We start from the raw sequence: 21787 nt of genomic DNA, 5'->3' as shown, positions 1-21787 counted from the left end.
ACCCTGTCCATGAGGCAGGGCACCAACAAAGCAAACAAAGCACAACTCAAGGAACAGGAATAGTGGTAGGCTACTTTGGCATAGCTTCGTAGTTGTTTTGGGTTATGGCTACTGCCAACATGTTTTGGGCATGGTTATTGATACTGTTAACTATATTACCAATAGTTCAGACTTCCCAAACAAATCTTTCACTTTCACTCCTTTTAATTATTTTCTGCAATGGGGAAAGCGTTGCTTACAGACCAGCTAGAAAATGTAATTTAGTGTCTTGGTAAGAAATTAAGTTAGTGACATTTAAGTGTTTCTGTAAAGATCCTTCAAACACCTAACAGCATCCCTCCTCACAGACCAAGCTTCTAGAAAGAATACACTCTCCCTACAAGAACATGTGCTGTAAGTCGTGTTCTCTGGCTGCCTCCATACTTGACATTCCTCCTAACTTCCTGGAAAAAAAAAATCTCCAAAACAAACAAGCATAAGCTTACAGAAAACATACATAGCCTCTGAAACACCTTCTCAGTGGATTGGGTGATAGTACTCCAATCAACTGGTTTGTTGTTTAACAAAGAGAGCGCTACTTGTACAAATACTTTAAATAAGTACACTTTCAAAAGCACTTTGTTAAACAGGGCCATATTATAAATAAATCACTGTAATACATTTACATCTAAGGCGGACTGTACAAAATTTTCTTGCACCAAAACACCCACAGCAGAGCAAGCATATTGTGATGGAGATCAGAGTCCCCTGCACCACTCTAACCACAGTACGGCAACTCTTTTTAAGCCGCCTTTGTGGTGCTCACTGTCACAGCCCCAAGGCAGCGCAAAGCAGTTCCTCCTCTTCTATCTCGTTCCCAGCACAGGCAGGGGCTGTGAGTGGCCTTGGGAGCAGCGCTTGGGGCTGATGTCATGCTGGAGGCTGCAGGGAGAAACAGTACCAGGGAGTGTCAAACCCTGGCACTGTGTAGGGGATCAGCACAGGGGGCAGGTTGGAAATCTGGCCTGGGACCAGCGAGACTTTAGATCACGATTTCACTCAAGAAGGCAGCTGGAGCAATAAACACAACGTTCGCTTCTGTTCCACGGGATGTCTCAAATGTAAACATTCACTCTATAGCTGAATTCCCAGTTTACATTACACCAAGCACAAAGAAGAAGAAATGCAAATAGCTGACCTCTAGTAAGGCTAATAAATCTCTAAGTGTTGATTCCCAAATACTTTCAGATAATTCCTTCCCCACTTCCACAAAATACCTTTGGAGTGACATCACTACGGTTTTAAACAGTAAACTACATTTATGACCCTGAGAAGTTAAACAGAAGGAAGAAACAATGAATGAGATCATCCGAGGAGAGGGGGGATGTTTCTTTTCACAAATTACTGCCACTTTCTTTTTTCCTTTTTTTTTTTTAATTTTTACTTTAAAAAAAATTTGCATCCTAAAGCTTTTCTCAGTCTCTCCATTATGTAACAGTTCTTTAGGAAACAGCCAGCTACCCTGACAACTGGGATGTTTTGCCAGAGTGGCTTTGTCTAAATCCTAAAGCAGTACTTGGCTATGCGCTGAGCCCAGTGCCTGCCTGTGATCTGAATGCCAATTAAGAGTGCTGCCCTTCTTGTCTGACAAGTCAGAGACTTAAAGGTCCATCTGAGGTCAGCAAGCTGTCTGGGCTACTTTTGTGAGCTTATGAGACTAAGAAACACAGCCAACAACATGGTCCTTTCCTTTAAGTGTCACACTGGGCAAAGAGCATTTCATGTACAATTGTCATTGCATTTTATTTAAAGCAGAAAGAAAAATATTCATGTTTTACTCCAGTTTGCTTTCAAGTTTTACTTTCACTCCCTGCATCACCAGTGAAATTCAACCTCCTAGTGGACAGGTAGTAAACTACTTGTACTTTGAAGTCAACCAAATAAACATCCTGGGGTGCATCAGGAGCAGTGTGACCACCAGGTCCAGAGAGGTGATCCTGCCCTCCTACTCAGCCCTGGTGAGGCCACCTCTGGAATACTGTGTCCAGTTCAGGGCTCCAGAGTTCAAGAAAGACAAAGAACTACTGGAGAGGGTTCAATGGAGGCCACAAAGACAATGTGGGGTCTAGAGTATCTCTTTTGAGGAGCGACTGAGGGAGCTGGACCTGTTCAGTCTGGAGAAGAAAAGCCTGAGAAAGGATCTCATTAATGCACATAAATATCTCAAGGGTGGGTGTCAAGAGGTTGGTGTCAGACTCTTTTCAGTGGTGCCTAGAGACAGGATCAGGAGCAATGTCTATAAACCAAAACACAAGAAATTCCAACTCTATACGAGGAAGAACTTGTTTCCATTGAGGGTGGCAGAGCACTACAACAGTCTGCCCAGGGAGGTGGTGAAATCTCCCTGTCTGTAAACATTCAAAACCCACCTGGGCATGTTCCTGTGAAACCTGCTCTATGTGACCCCGCCTTGGGTAGGGGGCGGTGAACTGGATGATCTCCAGAGGTCCCTTCCAACCCTAACAATTCTGTGATTCTTTGACACTCAAAACTCAATTAACAAGACTAACAAAATTCATAGTGAAATACAAAATAATTCCAGCTTGGCATATGCATACTAATTCTACTGTAGAGGCTCTATACTATTTGGCTCTCCAGCTTTCCTATGAGTCCCCATTCAAACAGCCCTATATCCTATACCCAAAGCTTATATATTTTGTTGCAAATTATGAGAAACAGCGTAGAGGGTCAAAATGCTGTTTGCCTGGATTTGTTATAAACACCTTGAAATACTCTTCTTTTGACACTTTGAAGGGATCTTTTAAGACAGAAATGGATATCTAATTTATCACTATCAGGAGTTATAAGGAAGGAGTAACTTCCTTTCCATTCTTTCACACAGTTTCTTCTTTTGGAGGCAGAGACAATTATCTGGTAGCTACACAAAATGTTATTCTCCTCCTTACAATTGCTTTTCATGTAAACAGTGAAATCTTACTTTGTTTTATGAGCTCTACTGTGAATGCCAGATTTTTTGTAAATATTTAGCTAAAACTATGAGCTGAGACAATTTTCTAATCTAATAAACTATCATTTACATTCCCTGTTTTTCCACCTTTCCTTTGTAATTGGCATTTTAAGCTTCAGTTCTTCTCATGGGAAATTGCAGTTTAAACACTGAATTTTTACACATGAGCATCTTTAATTAACCCCCAAAGGAAACAATACCTTGCTTTCCAGGATGATGAAGACAACTAAATTTTGCACAAGGTATTACTTTATTCTTCCCATGAAGGCTTAGTGAGAAACCACATTACTGGATATTAACATACATTCCAGAAATAAGATGATGAAAAATTGGAGTGTGGCTATGGATTTTTACAAGGCATTTTGTTTTTAGACATTAAGAGTTCAAAAATTGATGAAAAAAAATGCAAAATTGGTCATTAACTTGTCAGATAATACCATAAATTAAAGAGATATTTAAAGGAACAGTTTCACTGAAACTAAGGCTAGATCTCCCACTGAGAAAAGCTGCTAATATGTGTTTGAACTCGCAAACTCTTTCTTGTACAGCTACATTAAGAACTTACTGTGATATATTTTTGGCATATGATCTTGAGGAGGAGGTTGCATTTTTCCTTTATTTTACCTACAGTAATTCGTTCATTCTGAATGTTACTGTGAGCAAGAGGGAGAACTGGTATGGAGTAACACTTATGTAATTGACAAAACAAAATTCTGTGTGATATTTATAAATATATAGATGTATATTTAAAGTTGCATTAAAAATCCTGGAATGAGAACTATGTTATAGAGCTGTCTTTATACCGAAAGAATTTAACCAAGCATTCTTGTAATTCTTTTCAGTCCATCTCCTTCATTATAATATCTTAATTTTTCTCATATCTCAAAATGCACATCCTTCCTGACCAGAAAACAAATTGCACAGATAACACAAAACTTAGACAAAATATTCTCAAATCTTTCTCCCAACTTTCAACTCAGGATTCCAGTACTTCTGCCACAGATGTCTACAAAACACTGTATGCATGCCTCATATCAGTGAGCTCCTCTCTGAAGCTTCTAGCTCTTTTATGACACATCTTCAACTTCTGTTCACTCTTCCACATTCACAGGCTGTTGAGGTCTTGTGGAAGTCTTCCCTCTTAATTAAGTGCTGAGCAAAATGCTTCTTAAGTCAGTGTTGTAAAAAAACCCTCAGATCTCACAGAACAGCAATTGAAATTGCATCAACATTAACATAAACAGTGCCTCAGGGCCAAAACATCAAATTTCCATTACATAAAATAGAGGCATTCTCTGCCCCAAATAAGTATTATGACCTTCCAAAGTGATCAAGGCAGCCTTGTATGACCATGGAAAAATAACCCTTTATCTGATGAATTTCACAACCTCGGAAAAAGCAGGAGCAAGTTTATGAGGGAAGAAAATAAATAAATAAACCCTGCACCAGTCTGTTACTCCAAGTATTCAAAGTCTTCAGCCATGCTTACAGTACTGCTGGGAGGCACATGTCTGATACCCCTTCCACAGCAACATACACCTTTGTGTTCTCAGTCGGTGGACAAATCACCAACTGACAGCACTGGAAGACAAACTCCTTGAAGAAGAAATTCAAAGCTTCCTCCACAATTTCAAGTAATCAATTCCCCAGTGCTCTTGTCCTGGGGTGAATTCCCCATGGTTTTCAGAAAAGTGAATTTTCAAAGCGTTGCAGCTTTTGTGTTAGACCAGAACTGCACTACTAATTAATCTTATCAACCTCCTGATTATTGGTGAGCATCAGTAACAGCCATATATTGAGTGAAAACTGTTAAGAAAAATAACATTGTGAAACTAACTGCTTACTTTGATTTCTCTCTTTTATCTTCTCTTTCAGTATCCAGGCAGCATCATAGAAGTCACAGGAGGAACAATCCTACATACTGACATCACTTACAAGCCTCTGAATACATGGCCACAACATCCACATCCGCTAATAGATAAAATCATTGTGCTCAGCACTACGCAGCAGCAGTAGAACACATAATTTCAAAAGGATGTCGACCAGCAGAGTATCAGCTGATGTCTGAAATACAAAGAGGCCATGCAGGTTTGACAAAGTCTCACTGTTAAAGCACATTTTACTTTGGGGAAAAAAACCCCAAACAAACAGGTTTTTATATATTTGGGATACCTATTGTGATATTTATATATTGAGCACAGCAGAGCAACAGTTTGCTACGTGGAATATAAATTAAATAACTAAGCCATCTTATTTAGGCAATTTCATCTGGATTCACCTTTTTAGGACCTAAGAAACAAAACGTATTTTCTCCAACTCCTTTTTTCTCCCTCAGTTCTTCTCCAGTCTTTGTCATCCTGTAATTTTATTTCTAGTCCTGATCTTATATTTCAATCTCCTTTTACTCACTTCGTGTAAATACAAAGCTACTGTTCTTTCAACATGTAAAGAATTGCTTCTAAAACAAACCCCCAAGCTCATTCAAGCCTTCAAATGTAATGAGACTTCGTAGAACAATTTTCTGCAACATTAAAAACCACTATGCAATATCTTCTTCCAATGTGAAGAAGTCTACTTCATGGAATCTATAAGAAGCAACTGTAAAGAAAGAGATTATCCTTGACACAACAGACAAAAGTCTCCTCAAATTTGGGTTCACAACTGAATCCCATTCCCTATCTTTTGCTAAAAGCTTTGCATATGACAAGGGAGAAAAAAAAGAAAAGTTCTGAGAAAAAAAGATTGGCCAAAGATGTGTTTCAGCATGCTGAACAACTTCATGATCTTGAGATCAGATGAGAACTTCTTACATGCCTTGACAAGAAATTCCATAAATGTCTGATACTGATCATGATTGCTCCTTTCTGGTAACTTCTGACCTTTCCACAGCAGCCCATATGTGTACATTCACTGCATGCTCTTCAGACAACTCTGACTTTAAAAGGATTTTAATTACTATAGATACACAAGCTTGATCATGTTTTTGAGGATTTTCACCCAAGTGGCTGTGCCGGAAAATCCTGCCTATAAACCTCTTTATGTTTACATGTTAACACAAGAAATCACATCAAGTGCTTTATCGAGTCTTTTCCTGCTAAAAGACAAATGAGTTAAGCAGTGTAAAAGGTAACAGCTCTCCTTCAAAGCAAATACTCTTTGCTTTCTCGACTATCCTTTCTAACCTTTGGTACTTGACAAAGGATGGTCTACCTTTGCATTTGTTTAGATGTGTTGGTAACTCAAGAAGTGTTACCTAGGCAAATTTCCTGAGCCATTCTGATTTCCTCTGTGTTCTTCCAATATTAATATGGCTTAAAAAAATTCTAATTTGTGTTCCAAATGAGATCCAGAAATCTGAAAACCAAAAAACTTGACATCTGAATTGAACAAATTAGTATAAACTACTCTCAAGAACAAAATTAGTGGGCAGACAAATAAGCTTGGAAAAACTGTCAAAACAGCCTCTGTAAAAAGAAATAACATCCCAGAAATCTGAGGTTTCTTTTTTAGGAGTTAGTAAGCATTTAGATCAGAAAAAAATTTCAATTGATATAGACTGCCTACGTTTCCAAACAACACTGAACAATGTCCTTAACCTAAAAATCCTCAGTCTCCACCGGAAGAAATGGATGACCTTCACAAAAAAATTAAATAAATTTTAAACAGTCAGAAAGCAGGTATAAAAAGGCAGAGTAAGTGGTCAGTTTCCACAATGAAAATCAAGGTCATCACTGGAAACCTTCAATGACCTACCCTTGGGTGCAATAGATCAGAGATGATCCGGAAATGAAAGTAAGGGATGACGAACCAAAGCTGCTGACGACACAAAATTGTCCTGGCTAGTAAAGAGGAAAGCCAGCTGTGAAGAACTGCAGAAGGACTTAATATCTTTCCCTTTTTATCTTCACTCTTCTCTAGCATCAAATGTTAGCTGTTTGAGCAACCACTGGTGCTATTCTTGGTTTGTTGTTAACTAGCAGGAGAACAGGTCACCTGTGTAGATCAAACCAAGTCAATAGTCAGCTCCTGGGTGAGTGTTCCAGGACTGGCACTGTCATGACATCTACTTTGGAGATAAGTATTGTTAAATGGGTTCTGTTTGCTTCTAATGGCTCCTAAGGAATGATACTTCTAGGCAGCAGTTTTCTATTCAGTACCAAAACGTTTTAGGGATTCTTTCTGAAAGCCTGGTCTCTGTCTACACGTTGAACTATAAACCCTTGGAAACAGAGGCCAAGTCTCTCAAAAAATAGAGCATTTTAACTTTTGGACATAAGTGCTGTAACCATGAGGACTGTTTATTTCAAGTCTGGATGGAGAGAAGAAAAGTCATTTTTCTGTGTGAATCTTAGCCCTCTCACACTGTTTCAGCAAGAGCTGGCCACTCTTAAGCCACATTCACTCCAAAATGCAATTTCCAAATTACATCAGCTGCTCAACTCCTATATTCGTTGTGTCAAGTGGAGAATTACAAAGAGACCAAGAAATACTCTGGTACATAGGATAAAGTGCAATCTAGAGATGGTATGGATTTCAGTATCTGATCAATACAAGAATACACCTGCAAAACATACATATTGGGTGGGGGTAGAAAACTAACAGTACTTTCAGTATTCAAAAAGAACCTCTGCAGTTTCATTTTATTGACGAGTAATTCTCTACCCATAGAGTTCCAGTATAACTCTTATCTTCTTTATAAACAACTAGAAGCACCAGCTGTAATTATTAATTTAATCTCCCTTCTAGATTTTTAGGTCTTGTTCCATTTTCACTATTCTCAACTTCATAAAAGGGGCAGCATTATTTGAGAAACTCCCTGATAATCAGGGACTAGGCCCACAAAAGCAGGACATTGATAATCTTGGCTTTGAATGAGTACACGCTCAAGAGAGTAACAGAAAAGGAAGAAAACTGAGCATTTAGACAGATATTAGAAAATTCAGTATATGAATGTCAAATTCTGTCATATTAGAAAATTCAGTATATGAATGTCAAATTTTGTCATGTAACACATCTAAACAAGTCTTTGCAGAGGAAAAGTGAGAATAGAGGGACAAAAGATTTTTAGCAAATTAAAAAAAAATTAAAAAGTCCACATGCAAGAAGAATATTTGGAACGTCAGGCAACAAAACCCACTTTTGAAAAGAAATAAAGTTCCAGTGTGAAGAAGAAAATAAAGTGCTTAAATAGCCATGCTAAATAATACTTCCCTACTAAGCACATTCAGCAAGTGTACACAAGCACTTCAAGCCATCTCCTTTCCAAACCCATTAGCCTGATTTTATTTTTTAACTTCACACTCTTACTGACTTCTTACATTAAGAGAACCAATCGTGAAAAGGAAGTAACAACTCTACCACCACATACCTAGAGAGCTTTGCCAGACATCAAAGACCAAGAGTACAAACTCTTTTCTTACCAGCTGTGCAAAGAAAAAACCCAAGTGTCATCTATTGTCAACATCATTCTCTGGTCATCCAGACTCCAGACTTCCAGAGTGCTAAACAAGATGCTGGACATACTCCTCCCCTGTGTGCCAATTACCTACACTGTCACACCAGACACATGTTATTTTGGCAGACCAACAAGTCTGGACTTCTGGAGCATCCAAGAAGTTAGCACTACACATTTTGTTTGCACAATTAATACTAGAAATAGTTTTCAAAAATTACACCTGTGAAACAATTCTAAGTCTTTGATTTATCAAAATTCAGGCAATTTCATTCCTAATAAATAAATAATTACATGTACGTATGTATGTACTTTATGGATACTCTAAAACACATTTAAAATTTACATTTGAAAAGCTGTTTGAGCTCTGTATTGATTTACCTACTACGTTTTTGTCAAATAAACTGAATATTCATATTCAGCTTTTATGCACTTAAATTATAAGTCTGTATTTTGAAACCTTTCCTTACCACATAAATCAATTCCTTTAAATTACCTTGTGCTTTTCAGAGAAGAATACATCAAGGTTGTTCTTTACCTTCCTCCTTCACAGTGTAACAGTTATCAAACTCTGGAACAAAATCTGAGATTCTTAAAGGGCAGCATCCCCACATTCAAAGCACGAAAGAGCACACAGGAGCATGGCTGACACCAACTGCTTGAACAGTAACCTCAGCAGTCTGAGCCAATCCCCACATTACCTACAGGTAGTTTTCCACTGGTTTATCTGAAGTTGAATACAATTTGAAACAAGTTAAGTCAGTTATTTCTTAAGGAATTAGGGGAAGGTACAGGGTCATGCTATTGTATAAAAGCCTTATAACAAATCTTTTGTCAAAAATCTCTGATAACTAGGCTTTGAAATTTGACTTGGAACTTGCTGTTTGGCAGAGGATTCACTGGGTGTCAGAGATGTCTGTAGGTGGAGACATTCAGATGTTATTATTATTAATTTTATATATAGATACATATAAATATATACTCCACATCTGCTAATATAAGACTTGTTGAGCCTGGAAACCCAGGCATGTTACACAGGCCACTTTGCCTCCCCTGACGTAGAGACTGGTTGTTATTTCCTGCAACTGCTCCTTCTGACAATCAGTCTTCTGCAACAGAATGAGAGCAGAGGGGCTCTTCCTTGCACTCCAAGTATTACCTTTAATGATGTCTGGGTAGTAGAGAGACGAAGGAAGCAGTCCAAATGGAATAATTCACACCAGGACAAACGCACTGCAGAATTCTGAACGAGGCAATGGGGCACCAGGTGATAAAAAGAACAAGTTGGCCAGAGTGGGTACTTGGATGGCTAAAACATTTAGAAGTTGAGAGAAATTCAAAATTGCCACAGAAATGAGCTGGAGCAACAGCAGGGACTCACAATGCTCTGAGAAGACCCAGAGAAAGAACAGGGCCAGATCTGGACTGCGTACATGCAAATGAATAGTAGCAGGACAACCAAAAGAAGAGAATATGAATATGAATATGAAGTCCTCGAAGGAAAGGGCAGATAAGGGCTTGTTACAGCCACCAGTTGCGTGTTTCAAGTCCAAATGTCCATTCTAACCCAAACTGAGAGATAATGTAACTCCACACGATACAATCACTTTTCAGCTGGCTTTTAAATAGGAAGTCACATCCAAAGCAAACTCCTTTAAAAGGCTGACCAGTTAGTTACCAAGTAAAGTATTTAAAAAGTTTAAAAGATGCCAGAACTAAAGCTGACTACACAAGCTTAATTTCAGATACATACACATTAGCATGGGAACTCTGCTCTTGTCACTAAGGAAGAAGCTACTCAGTATTTCCTTTATTCTTTATTTAAGAGTTGGCCTCAACTTTGCTTCATAATGTCTAATATCTATTAAAATTCTCCAGCAGATATGTTGGATTTAAGGACCTTGACACACAGTTACTTTTACAAAGTTTACTGTGTATGCATACTAAATATAGTCTTAATTCTATGTGTATACATTTGACAATGGATTTTCCATGTTACACAATTATTTACCTATATTTTAATTCATCTTTTTATTTCAAAGAGTAATTGTTGGCATACTGTATTTTTTTCTTGCATTTCTGTGTCTAGAGATTTCCCCAGAGGAAACAAAAACACAAACAACACCCCATTAAAAACAAAAACAACAACAACACAACAACAAAACAATAACAACAGAAGGAAAACCCCCAAACTCAAACTGAGAACTGTAAAGTGAGAGAAATTGTCTCAGCTCATATATAATAAAAAGTACATAAGTGCATCGTTCACAGTGTTGGACTGCTGAGGGAAACCTAAAAAGAAAATGAGCAATTTCCCTTACATATTTACTGCAATTGCATATTTTTTTCAACAGATAGTAAAGCGTTGGAATAAAAAATTCCTATTTTTTTGACAAAAAAAAGCAACTTGCAAATAGTTCATATTTCACCCCCAGCCCCAAGAAAAACCCCAAACCACAGAAAAATTATACACATGGGTCTGCTCCTCAATAAGAATTGTCATATGCCAAATGCGAATTATTTCAATACTCAAAGCTGAAAGGCTGTTTTAAAGAGAAAACAAACAAATTACTAATAACACTGTCTTGTTTTCTGCTTTTCAGAATTCCTTTTTAAAAAATAACATTATGGAGCTCATATCATCAGGCAAATTAAGCTTCTGCTGTGATCTAACACCTCTAACAAAGTGATCAGCAACAGAACAGGAATTTATTCTACATTATATCAGTCTCCCATATGAAACGATGAAGATTTTTCTTTCATGTCTCTTCATAAACTAGTGCTCATTCCGCATGTTATAGAACCTAACTGGTGTGATGTACATTCTCCATAAAAGACACTTTATCTTCCTAAACAAATGCAGAAGGCAAATTTGTCTATCGTAAGAAACAGATTTGTATACCTCCTTTTTTAATTATTAGTTTCATAACTTAAGACTAAATAATGCTGAACTGAACATTCAAAGTTTTATGTAGAAAAGTGTTTTGTCAATATTATTTTTTACAGTGTTTCAACTCAGAAGAAAAGCTCACCAATAGTGGGGGGGTGGTCTCATTTTAAATTTAATTCATCAAGATTTACCTTCCTCCTAAGATTTATATAGCTATCAGAAACCACTAAGAGAAACTCAACCTTTCACTGTAGCATATAATTGTGTTCTTTACACAGTATGCTTTTATTGCCATCCATTACAAAACCTGGTTTTATCATTCAATCAATATACCATAGTATTTTGCAGTAAAATGGTATCTGGCGAAGAAAGAAATGTATCAGAATGATCTCTTTTATCTGGCTGATGCATAATCAATGATCGTTCCTCTACAGATGGCTATGAAAGCATCCAAAAATGCTTAGATGTGAGAGTTCATCATGTGCCACAAGATGCTTTTTTTTTTTTAATTAGATTTTTAACATATACCCTCTGCCCTGATCCATTCTGGGCTTCAGTGATTTTTAACAATAAATAATGAAAGACGTGAACAGCTAAAGCCCTGATCTCATCACATCGGGCCCCACAATTTAAGCATTAGAAGTATAATATTGATGATTTCAGGTGCAAGCACTCCATAATTAAGCACACCTACTTGCAGGCAAACAGGCTAAAATAAAAACATACAAACGTCACCATAGAAAACAGCTAAAATAAAAATATACAATTGTCTCATGTATACAGCACATCGGGCTTATCAGAATTGAACATTAAGTGTGAATTTAATGAACATTAAGTCTGCCTACCCACTCAGATCACTACCTGTACTTTCAACAGGTAGTCGATCACTTTCTGCTACCGAAAGAGGAACTTATTCACAAAGTTAATTTTAGTTAGTCAAAAACTCCACACACCAAGAAACATATTAAAGCTTCCTTTTTACAAAAATTGCCTAGAAGAAAAGAGAAATGCAATCACTGTAGGAAAGACTGTCCAAACGACATTGTGCACACTGCTGGATGTCTTGGCTGCATGAGCAGGGCACTCCCATGGCACTGAGGAAGTCTTATCTTCCTCAGGCTGTTTTCCTCTCCACTAATACCACAGATACCAAGACACAAGCCCCCATTTTCTCCTTCCAAGCAGTATGAGATTTTTCTCTCTCTTTAAGTATCAGCACAGTTTTTTCATTCTCCTGTAAGAAACAGGTGGCCACATTCAAGTAATAATCACTACCATGCTCCTAGTAAAAATCCCTTCAACACCTTCTTCCCTCTGTAGCCACAGTAAAGGCTGGATGACAAAGCTTCAAAACAGAAGCCGCAGCTACTATGAAGTCAGATGCTGTGATAATCCAGCATCCTCTCCAGCAAGGCAAAATTCATGAGCAATAGAATTCCTTTGGAACCAAATTAACTGTCATTTTCATTAAAAAAGAAAAAATAAGCCAATCCACAGCCTGCATTTCAGTTGATACTGAAATACAGAAAAAAACATGACTTGCAAAAAAATTCCTATTCAACTCAGAATACAATTCCCACTTAGTCTCCATCAACATGCATCCTCTATCTTCTCCCACCACAAACAGCAGCTTTCTCATGCACTCATTACTTTTCTCCATCCCCACCCAGAAACCACCCCACCCTTCTCCTTCCATTTTGTTCCTCATTTTCACCTGAAACATTTTTATTTCCTTCCGCATTCACATCACCATCACTACATATATACTGAATTTCTCATTCTGCTTGTTGACACAGAAATAATAAAGCTTGAAATTGGCTCTAGATTATTATAATAGATAAATGAAACTTAAAACTAGGTAAAGCTTCTGATTACATTAATTACAAAATGCAGCATTTGTTTACTCGATTACAATCTTTATTTACAGCCTCCTAAGGAACAGCAGAACTGCCTCTCAAGAAACATAATACAGTTTATTAGGAGTATGTAGACTGAATGAGAAAGTGTTCTAAAAATACCTCTGTCCTCCTTTTTAGGACATAATGTATTACAATAGCTGATTAAAGTAAATTTCAATATATTACATATAGGGGGAGCAACATTCATTTTCTACCAATCTCTCAAAAATATTTTACACTCCTACTTTGAGGACAGGCATCTAAACATTCTGTGGCAAGTTTCACATTTATAAAGTACAGGTCAAAAATGTACATAATCGCAATTAATGCTACCAAAATCAAAAGGCTGTCACAGATGAACTGTCCGCCTCAGTAAATTTCACCAAGGTGTAGCACCGTGGTGGCAATATTTTTTAAAGTACTTACAAACATATAAAGAATCCTATTTCATGCACGACAGAAAATGAGTTTAAATTGTAGTAACAAAGAACCACTAATAGAAGAAGTGAAAAAATGGAAAGTCTATATTTAACTTGGTGCTCAGTCATTAGAAAGGTGCCCCATAACGACCATATGTTACTCAAATATGTTATCACACCTACAATTTCATCATATGTCTCCCAAGAAATTAATTAGCTCTAACTTTTTCAACTTTGACAAAAATGTCTGCAGTAAGTCAGATTACTAGCTGTTGCAAATGCTTCAAAATTCAAAGCTTGCCTCAGCTTTTATTTAACCTTTTAATTACAATCATTGAATAACATTTGGAAGGCAGATGTTCCCTTTTTTTGCATATGTGGTTATTAATAAAAAAGACCATTTATTTTAAATTAATATTACTTTTTCAAGTACAAAAATGCTACGAAGACAATCTTTATACAGCAAAGAATGGATACATCAGCAACACTAAAATACCAGTTACCTTAATTAGGAGGAATAACCCGAAGAAAATGAATTCCAACAAAAAAAATCACATGGTGTGATCCATTTCCAATAAAGAACTGGAGCAGAGCAGGAATCTCTGGTGATGTGAATATACTGAACCAACACAGAAGAGCTCACCTTTCAGCTGTCATCTCAGGTCAGAAAAAAACAGTGAGAATTATGTTTAAGCTTGACATAGCCATGATGAGAATTGAGTAATTCCATATTTTCCTTATATTCCATAAAATATAAGGGGGAAGATGCAAGGATACGGCATCAAAAAGCAATGTTATATAACCTAAGTTAACAGTACCCACTAAACTGCCAGGTTTGGTGTGTAAACTACAAGGTCAAACCTACTTCACAACAAACCATAACAGTCTTGGTAGATGTCATTCACGAATCTGATTTATTTTGTTGTGATAGTTAGAGAAAATCTGCAAAATTTATTCCAAAAACTTCTTAAGCCTAAAAAATTACCCAGTAAATCATTACCTGTGGAAGAAATAAAATTTTTTTTTTAATACAGGCAGACCAACATTCTAAATGTTTTTATCACAAAACACTCTGAAGTTTCAGTTTTGGTATCAACAACAACAACAAAAAAATTAATTTTACCATCTATACTTCCTCAATTCTTAAAAAGTATTAGGCACACCAGTATAGAGCTTCTTGAAGGAAATTTGAATTTCATTGTAAAATTATCAGACGTTTGAAGAGAAAGAGGTTACATCACTGCTGAAGGCTTGTATTTAGAGTTCCTTGAGGACCAACAGTACAAAGCTATTAATTTTGCACAGAATTAACAACTAAAGGTTCAATGAACAATCAACACTTTCAACAAAAAGGGTGAAGCAATAATGTTTCAACCAACTTTTTATTAACGTAGCATGATACAGCATGTCACCATAAATAGTAAAACAAATAATTAAATAATTTATTCTTGTCTCCTCCAAACTCAGAGGAAGGTTCCTATCCTATCACTTCATCCACTGTCAAAACTACCCTTTATTATGAAAATGTAAATTTAACCATGCACATACATGCATGAACACATGTAAGGAAACACCAAAATAGAATACATTTTCCAACAGTTCCGAAGACAGCTAAGTTATTCCTGTGATTGTCTATAGGTTTTACTAACCATTTATAAAGTTTAAGCCAAAACATAAGATGAACCCACCCTTTTTAAATTACAGACAAGAAATTTTTAAAAAGTAATTGAATTTAACAAGTCCTAACTCTGTGTGCAATGATACCATAACTAATTTAAACTAATTCAAAGGAAGGAGGAAAAGGGAAAGGGGAAAGAGAGCAGAAAAGAAAAAATCCTTGTTATTTCTATCAAGAAAAAAACTTGAGAGGGGGAAGGAGGGAAATGATGCTGAACTTTAATTCTATCATCTGCTACTTTTCTCTATACACGTTTATATTTTTTAAGTATAATATGTCACTATGCAGTATTTCTAGTTAAATCTGCTACTGTAAAGTTTGGTACACAAAATATCAGGGGCCAATTATAGTACATGACCATATCCAAACATTATTTCTATAGCATCAAACATACAGGGGCAATATGAGACTAGAAAATTGATTTTAAAGTAAATATTGAAAATACTTTCAACACAAAAAGAAAAATTCATGGGTGAAAATTCATGACTACAGCTGTACTATAAATAAAATTTTTAAAATCATATTTAAAAATTGTAAGAAAAAAAAAAACTGTCTAGACAAGCTTGATAAAAGCAGCAAACCATTAATGATTACCCACCCCTTAACTCACTCAATCCCACATTATAATTCCAAGTAGTTTTTCTGTGTCTGATTTGAGGGTAACTGTCCTCAACACCGAACACCAAACTAACTGGACCATCTGCAGGCAGTGCTTTAGCATAAGCAGACTACTAATTTTTAAGTGTTCATCCTACATGTTTCACATAGCCAATGAATTTTCCCATATAAAAGAAAAACGTCTGGTAAGAAAACCATGCACCTATGTGTGTTTCTACTGGAAATATAAAACTGAGTTCACAATATTTTTTCTAATAACCAGGCTCCAAACACTTGAGTACAGGTATAAAGAGACAGAAAAGCTGCTTCCTTGTCCTCAATTGGGCAGGTGTTGATTCACATCTCCTTAGGAATGTTCTGAAGTGGGAGATGACACTTAGATAGAAATCATACCTACCTTCAAAAGAAATCCTTACAAAGGCATGTATTATTTCCTTAAGAGCGCTTTGAAGATAACACAGAAATAGCTGTGCAACATAGAAATATATATATATCCTCTTAAGAAACTTATTTTTCAAATAAGTGAAATGATGTGTGCTAGTAATACCTATATATATTTTAAAGCAAATTTTAATGTTTACCATCATCATCATCTAGTTCCCTTTTTTTGAGGTCAGTCAAACAAAGAGGTGCAATAAAAAGCCATAGAAAACCAATTGTGATTCAGGCTGCTCAAAGTGCATGAATAAAGAAACCAAAGTCAGTATGCAAACCACATTTTTAATGGCAGCACGAAATTTTATTTGGTATTCTCAAGTAATAATCTTCACACTTCTAAATCAGTGACCTTATGACAACCATTAATAAACATTGTCCAGACTTTTAGTGGCCAAAGAGCTATTCCATAATTTTAATTAACCACTTTGTTAATATATGCAGCCCCTCCGAAGTTTTCACAATTCCCTGATTTTCTTTGGAAAAGAGAACAACAAACAAAATCCAGAAATTTCCTTCACTACAAATACCCACATATTCACCTTTCCTGCCCTCCCACAAAACCCATGTGCCAGGGTGGATGTATCTGAAAGGAAAGTGTCAGTCCATCCTAAGAAACATTTTCAAGAAACGATTTTCACCTCACACTGGAAACTAAGATCGTTGAGATCACAGATCAGCAGAAATTTTCTGTGTTTCTTTCAACCCATATCTACAAAATTCAAGAAATCCCAAAGAAAAAGCCCAAGGATATCATACCATTATCAGCATAGCAAAAGGATGCCTAGAGAGGGAGGAAACAAACCCAGGAATATTCACCCTGCTCATCAAGTACTGAGCACCTTACACACAGATCCATGTAGCTACTCCCCTTTTCCACAGGAAATCCATCATTCTTCCAGCGTCCCTGAACACAGCACAAACTGAAATCCAAACAGAGAGCACTGAGAGGAAAGGATTTTGTTCTGCTTGCAGGCCAGGTGAATTACATGTATTACCAGAATTTTTGCGAAAAGACAATACAGACTTTTCCCAGCACGGGGGCAAAAAAATACAGATTTCACCAAAAACTTTCTGAAAGTGCCCCAGTTAAACTCTCCAGATGTAATTTCTTTTGTAGCAATCAGACTTTATTTGTTAGTTCATATCCTAATCAAAACAACACAGGCAAAAATAATTTGCTTACTGATGACATTTTTTTTTCTTAAAAACTGTCTGCCTTTTTCACGCTCTTCCTCTCCCACTTTCGTGTCATTGAAATAGCGACTGACATCAGAAAGCAGCTGTGCTGCACGCACCCCGCCACCGCGCCACAACTGCACAAGAGCCTCCCAGCCTCCCTCTGAAAAGCTGAAACCTAATTAGGATGCTTAAGATAGCTTTATGGATATTGCAAACGATAAATAACTAACCCAAACATATAGGCTATCACAAATGCAATGGATAATTTTTTAATCTTTTTCATCTAAAAATATTCTGGTGTTCCTACATATTGCAGAGAAAACAATCAATGCCACTTGAAAAAACGCTTGCTTTTCCATTTTGCACCTGCACTCTTCTGCTGTGAAAGTGTTTCACATCAAGATTTTTATCACCAGCTCTCAAGGTGGGTTGAATTAGCTTAACAGTATTTCTGGAAAACACATCACCAATACACTATGAGACTCCTTCACAGATCTAAGTAAAGAATAAATTGTCCTCTTCAAATTTTTAAGAATATTATATGATTGTCTGTATTCTATGAGTTTGCAATTATGTGAAAAGTAGACTTAAAAATACTTTTCCATTTTTAACATTAAAGAAATTATGCAAATAAAAAATGACATGACCTTGTAATTTTGTGAGTAAGCTACGTACACATAATTCTGAATTATTTGAGGGCAGACCCTAACTCTTCATTCATGCACCTGAATAGAGACATTCCAAGGTGTAAACATCACAGACTCCACAAAAAGTTAATACATCCAGCAGGGGAGCAGTATCTTCAGAAAAACAGGGAGCCCTATCCTTAGGGGTGTAAAATTCTGGTATTGATGTTTCAACATCCTGGCAACTAGAGAGAGAAGGGAGAAAAAGAGAGAGAGAACACAAAATGCATTACTAACAAAGATTTTACTCATTTGGGTAAAATTAGAGCAGAAGATTTATAAAAACAGTAGCTATGTCTGATCCATCACACTTATCTCATTCTAAAGTTCTCTGAGCAGCCACCTGCACAGGTCACGAGGGCTGAATTCAAAGAAAACTCTGCTGAGATGCAGGGATCTACATGGCTCTTCTGTCCATAAGATGCACCAGCCACAGGCAGGAGGCATCCATAAGATGCCCCAAGGAAACCAGGAGCAGCCAGAAGGCAGAGTATGTGCTCATTTGTGAGGTCCCGGCCTTTGTTCAGTTTTCTGCTATTATTTTTCACCCTCAAATTCCAAAAGTATGTGTATTTAAAATGCAGTGCCACATTATCTGGAAATCTATAATTTTAAGGAGAAATTACCACGGTAAGAAGTAAGGCTGTAACACGCCAGAGAAATGCACTGGCAGTGATTCAAATTCATCTCAACAGGGCTCGGCACAGACATCAGAGACCTTCGCAGGCAAACCCTCCCGTGGAACATAAGCATTCAATTACATTCTAGAGTAACATTAGAGAGTTTGATTCAACTGCTACAGGCTTTGGCACTTTCATCTATGCAGTCTTTCACTGTACCTGTAAAATGTTAAGATATGCTCACAGTTTCACATATAACAATACTACAAATTTCTACAGGAGCTCTCAGGTATTTAAACATATTTTCTGTCTGGTCTTGGAAACCTCAGTTCGATATCTGAAGCTCAATAATGAACTTTTTAAATGTATTCACTACCAAATTTTTTATCATTACAGATATATTAAATATTTAATAATTATTATCAGTTTCCCTTACACTGCCTTAATGCAGTACAAGTCAAAATTTGCACTTCTGATGTGAACTGAAATGATTTTACTCACAGGTCTTTACCCACCCCAGACATTGACAACTGGAATCGTAAGCATTTTACCTCCTATCTGTGTCTATCACCACACTTCAGTCAGGTTTCAAGTCTTCCAAATCTAATGGCAACGAAGCAAAAAATTAAGGTACTACAGCATAACTACGAAAATATTTCTCCTTACAAGGACCATATTCGTAGTGCAGACATTTGTACCAAACCACAAAGAACCTTTTGGATATGATAAAACAAGTGGAGATTTGAAAACGTAAGTTACGTTCCAATTTGTACTTGGTGCAAGTGTACTAATTCACAAACACAATCCTCCTACACCATTAAGCAAGCACTACTTTATAGAAGGCAATAAAAATTGCAGCTCTTCCTGTATATGTTTTCTGAAGAAATTACGTCTATCAAAATGAGTTCTAAAAGCAGAAAAGGCAAGATTTGCTACCACAAAGATAAAGTGAATTAGGTCAGGATTCAAAATTTCTCTAGTATCACCATTTTACACTACTTCAGTGGTGCTTTATATATCAGTGCTTATGTTCTGCAGAAAAAATCTACAATGTTAAACTGCAAAAAGACTATTCATGTAAGGTTTTTTCATCAAGGAAAGTCATTTAGGCAACACATCAAAGAGAAGTGTCATCTAGATTGCTGAAAACCATGTCAACTGGGCCACTGGACACTCATATACAATAAAAACAACTTGATTTTGAAGTAAGTTTATGAAAATTTAAAAATACATTATCAGCAAAGTTTGCAGTTCTACTTTTCCTATTCCTGTGTTTCATACTTCTCAGACAAGTGACTTCAAAATTGAGAAGTAGGTCTCAAAGCTGATTCACACTCCCAAAACACTTGACTCATTTGGAAAAGCATGATTTAGCTGATTATGGAGTCCTTATTGTGTCTGGCACTATAAACAAAGCACCCAGCTACATCCATAGGTAAGAATAAAACAGACAAAATTTTTTTTAGGCTACTTGCCGCAACTGAAAACAAATTTCTAAGCATTTAAGGGCTGCAAGAACAAAAAATGGAAAAGGAAATTACTACTTTACATAGAACAAACGAAATAAAATCTCTGCTGGCTAGCTTTCTCAAATTTAAAAAAAAAGAAATTTAAAAAAATCAAAAAAGGGAGAAATAATGATCAGCTGTTGGAAAAATAGCTTTAATGAGCACTTGCAACACCACATTAAAACACCCAATTTGCTTAATAAGTAGGGAATGCGAGTCTAAAACTACAAAAGGAGTGTGAAATCCCATGCTACAACAAAAACTGGATCAGAAGAAGACAGAGTGCACATAATTTAAGTAGAAATCTACATGGAAACGTACAGTAACTTCCTAGGAAAACCATACCAAGTTTCATATCTCCAATTTAGCATTACATGGCACTTGCCATCTCCAAAATAATCCAAGCCCTCAAAGGTACATGCTTACCAATGTATCCTGTCTGAAGTCCCAGATGATGGAGATCAGGCAAAGCTGGGGGCTGGGACTGGGAGGAGCAAGAAGGGAAACCAGAACAAACATCTATCAGAAAGAGAGTTCAGTGTTGGCTACACATTCCTAGGCACCCACATATTAGGGCACCTGTGATCAGCAAGTTAAACTTGACTTGACTGACCTGGCTTGAGGGCTGGGACTCCAAACATTTCTGTAGATACCTCAAGGCTGAAGCTGTGAACTTAGTGTCAAGAAATACGGCTTTATGGGGAAAAACAGGTTTTTTTTAAAAAAAAACCCCTCCCTACGTGTCTGCATTTAGATCTCAACTGCTGTGCAAATTCCTGCTCATGTAGGTGTCTTGTCAGAGCAAAGCCTACCCATTGCAGGAAATCCCCATCTTTTAATAGGGCAGAACCTGGAGGAATCCTCCTCCACCAAGGGATTTGTTCTGGGTTGTAAGAAGATTATCTCCTCTTTGGTAGCCTCAGGTGCTACGGTCGGTCTGTCACTGGCTGCTAAATGGAGCAAGGTGAACTCCTGTGCTACAGCAACCAGCCACATGTGACTGCTCTCCCAGGAATTACCTTGCCCAAGCTCTAAAATCCAAGGCGTCTGGCAGAGATGTCAGTGAGAAGACTGCCTGCAAGTTTCACAAAAAAAGGAGGTTTATCTGCTGAATGGTCGGGACACATGCAGGAAACTTCACACACCACTGCTTAGGAATACGGACATACTGAGTCTATTTTGCTAGAGGCAAGGGAAAGGGAAGGAGGGAAGCACTGCAGAAGTTTATTTCCTATATAATCCCACTTACAACTGGCTGGCAACAAAAGGAACAGCCAAGGAGACCACAGTACCAGAAAAGTTCTGCTGGATCATTAACTCCACTCCCAAGCCTATTACAGCAGAGAGCCCCTTTTTGCAAATAAATGTGGAAAGGGGAGGCCAGAGGAAGAAAA

The 21787-nt window shown here is 37.1% G+C and overlaps 1 protein-coding gene and 1 long non-coding RNA gene across 6 annotated transcripts in view; both read right to left on the bottom strand.

Moving 5' to 3' along the window:
* AKT3 (AKT serine/threonine kinase 3) overlaps positions 1-21787 on the bottom strand; it is a 154225-nt gene that overhangs the window by 100520 nt on the left and 31918 nt on the right. The gene's annotated exons all lie outside the window — the stretch shown is intronic.
* On the bottom strand, positions 13152-21770 carry LOC116441105. Of its 2 annotated transcripts, none has more exons than XR_004238884.1 (4): positions 21413-21770; positions 20820-20877; positions 19437-19488; positions 13152-18450 (listed from the first exon to the last, which is right to left on the bottom strand). It is a non-coding gene; the product is annotated as an uncharacterized LOC116441105 (long non-coding RNA). The 2 variants fall into 2 exon arrangements; XR_004238883.1 differs by lacking the exon at positions 21413-21770 and adding an exon at positions 21007-21383.

This window comes from Corvus moneduloides, chromosome 3 (genome assembly GCF_009650955.1).
Source record: "Corvus moneduloides isolate bCorMon1 chromosome 3, bCorMon1.pri, whole genome shotgun sequence".
NCBI classification, from domain to species: domain Eukaryota; kingdom Metazoa; phylum Chordata; class Aves; order Passeriformes; family Corvidae; genus Corvus; species Corvus moneduloides.
This window is presented reverse-complemented; position numbering and strand designations above follow the sequence as displayed.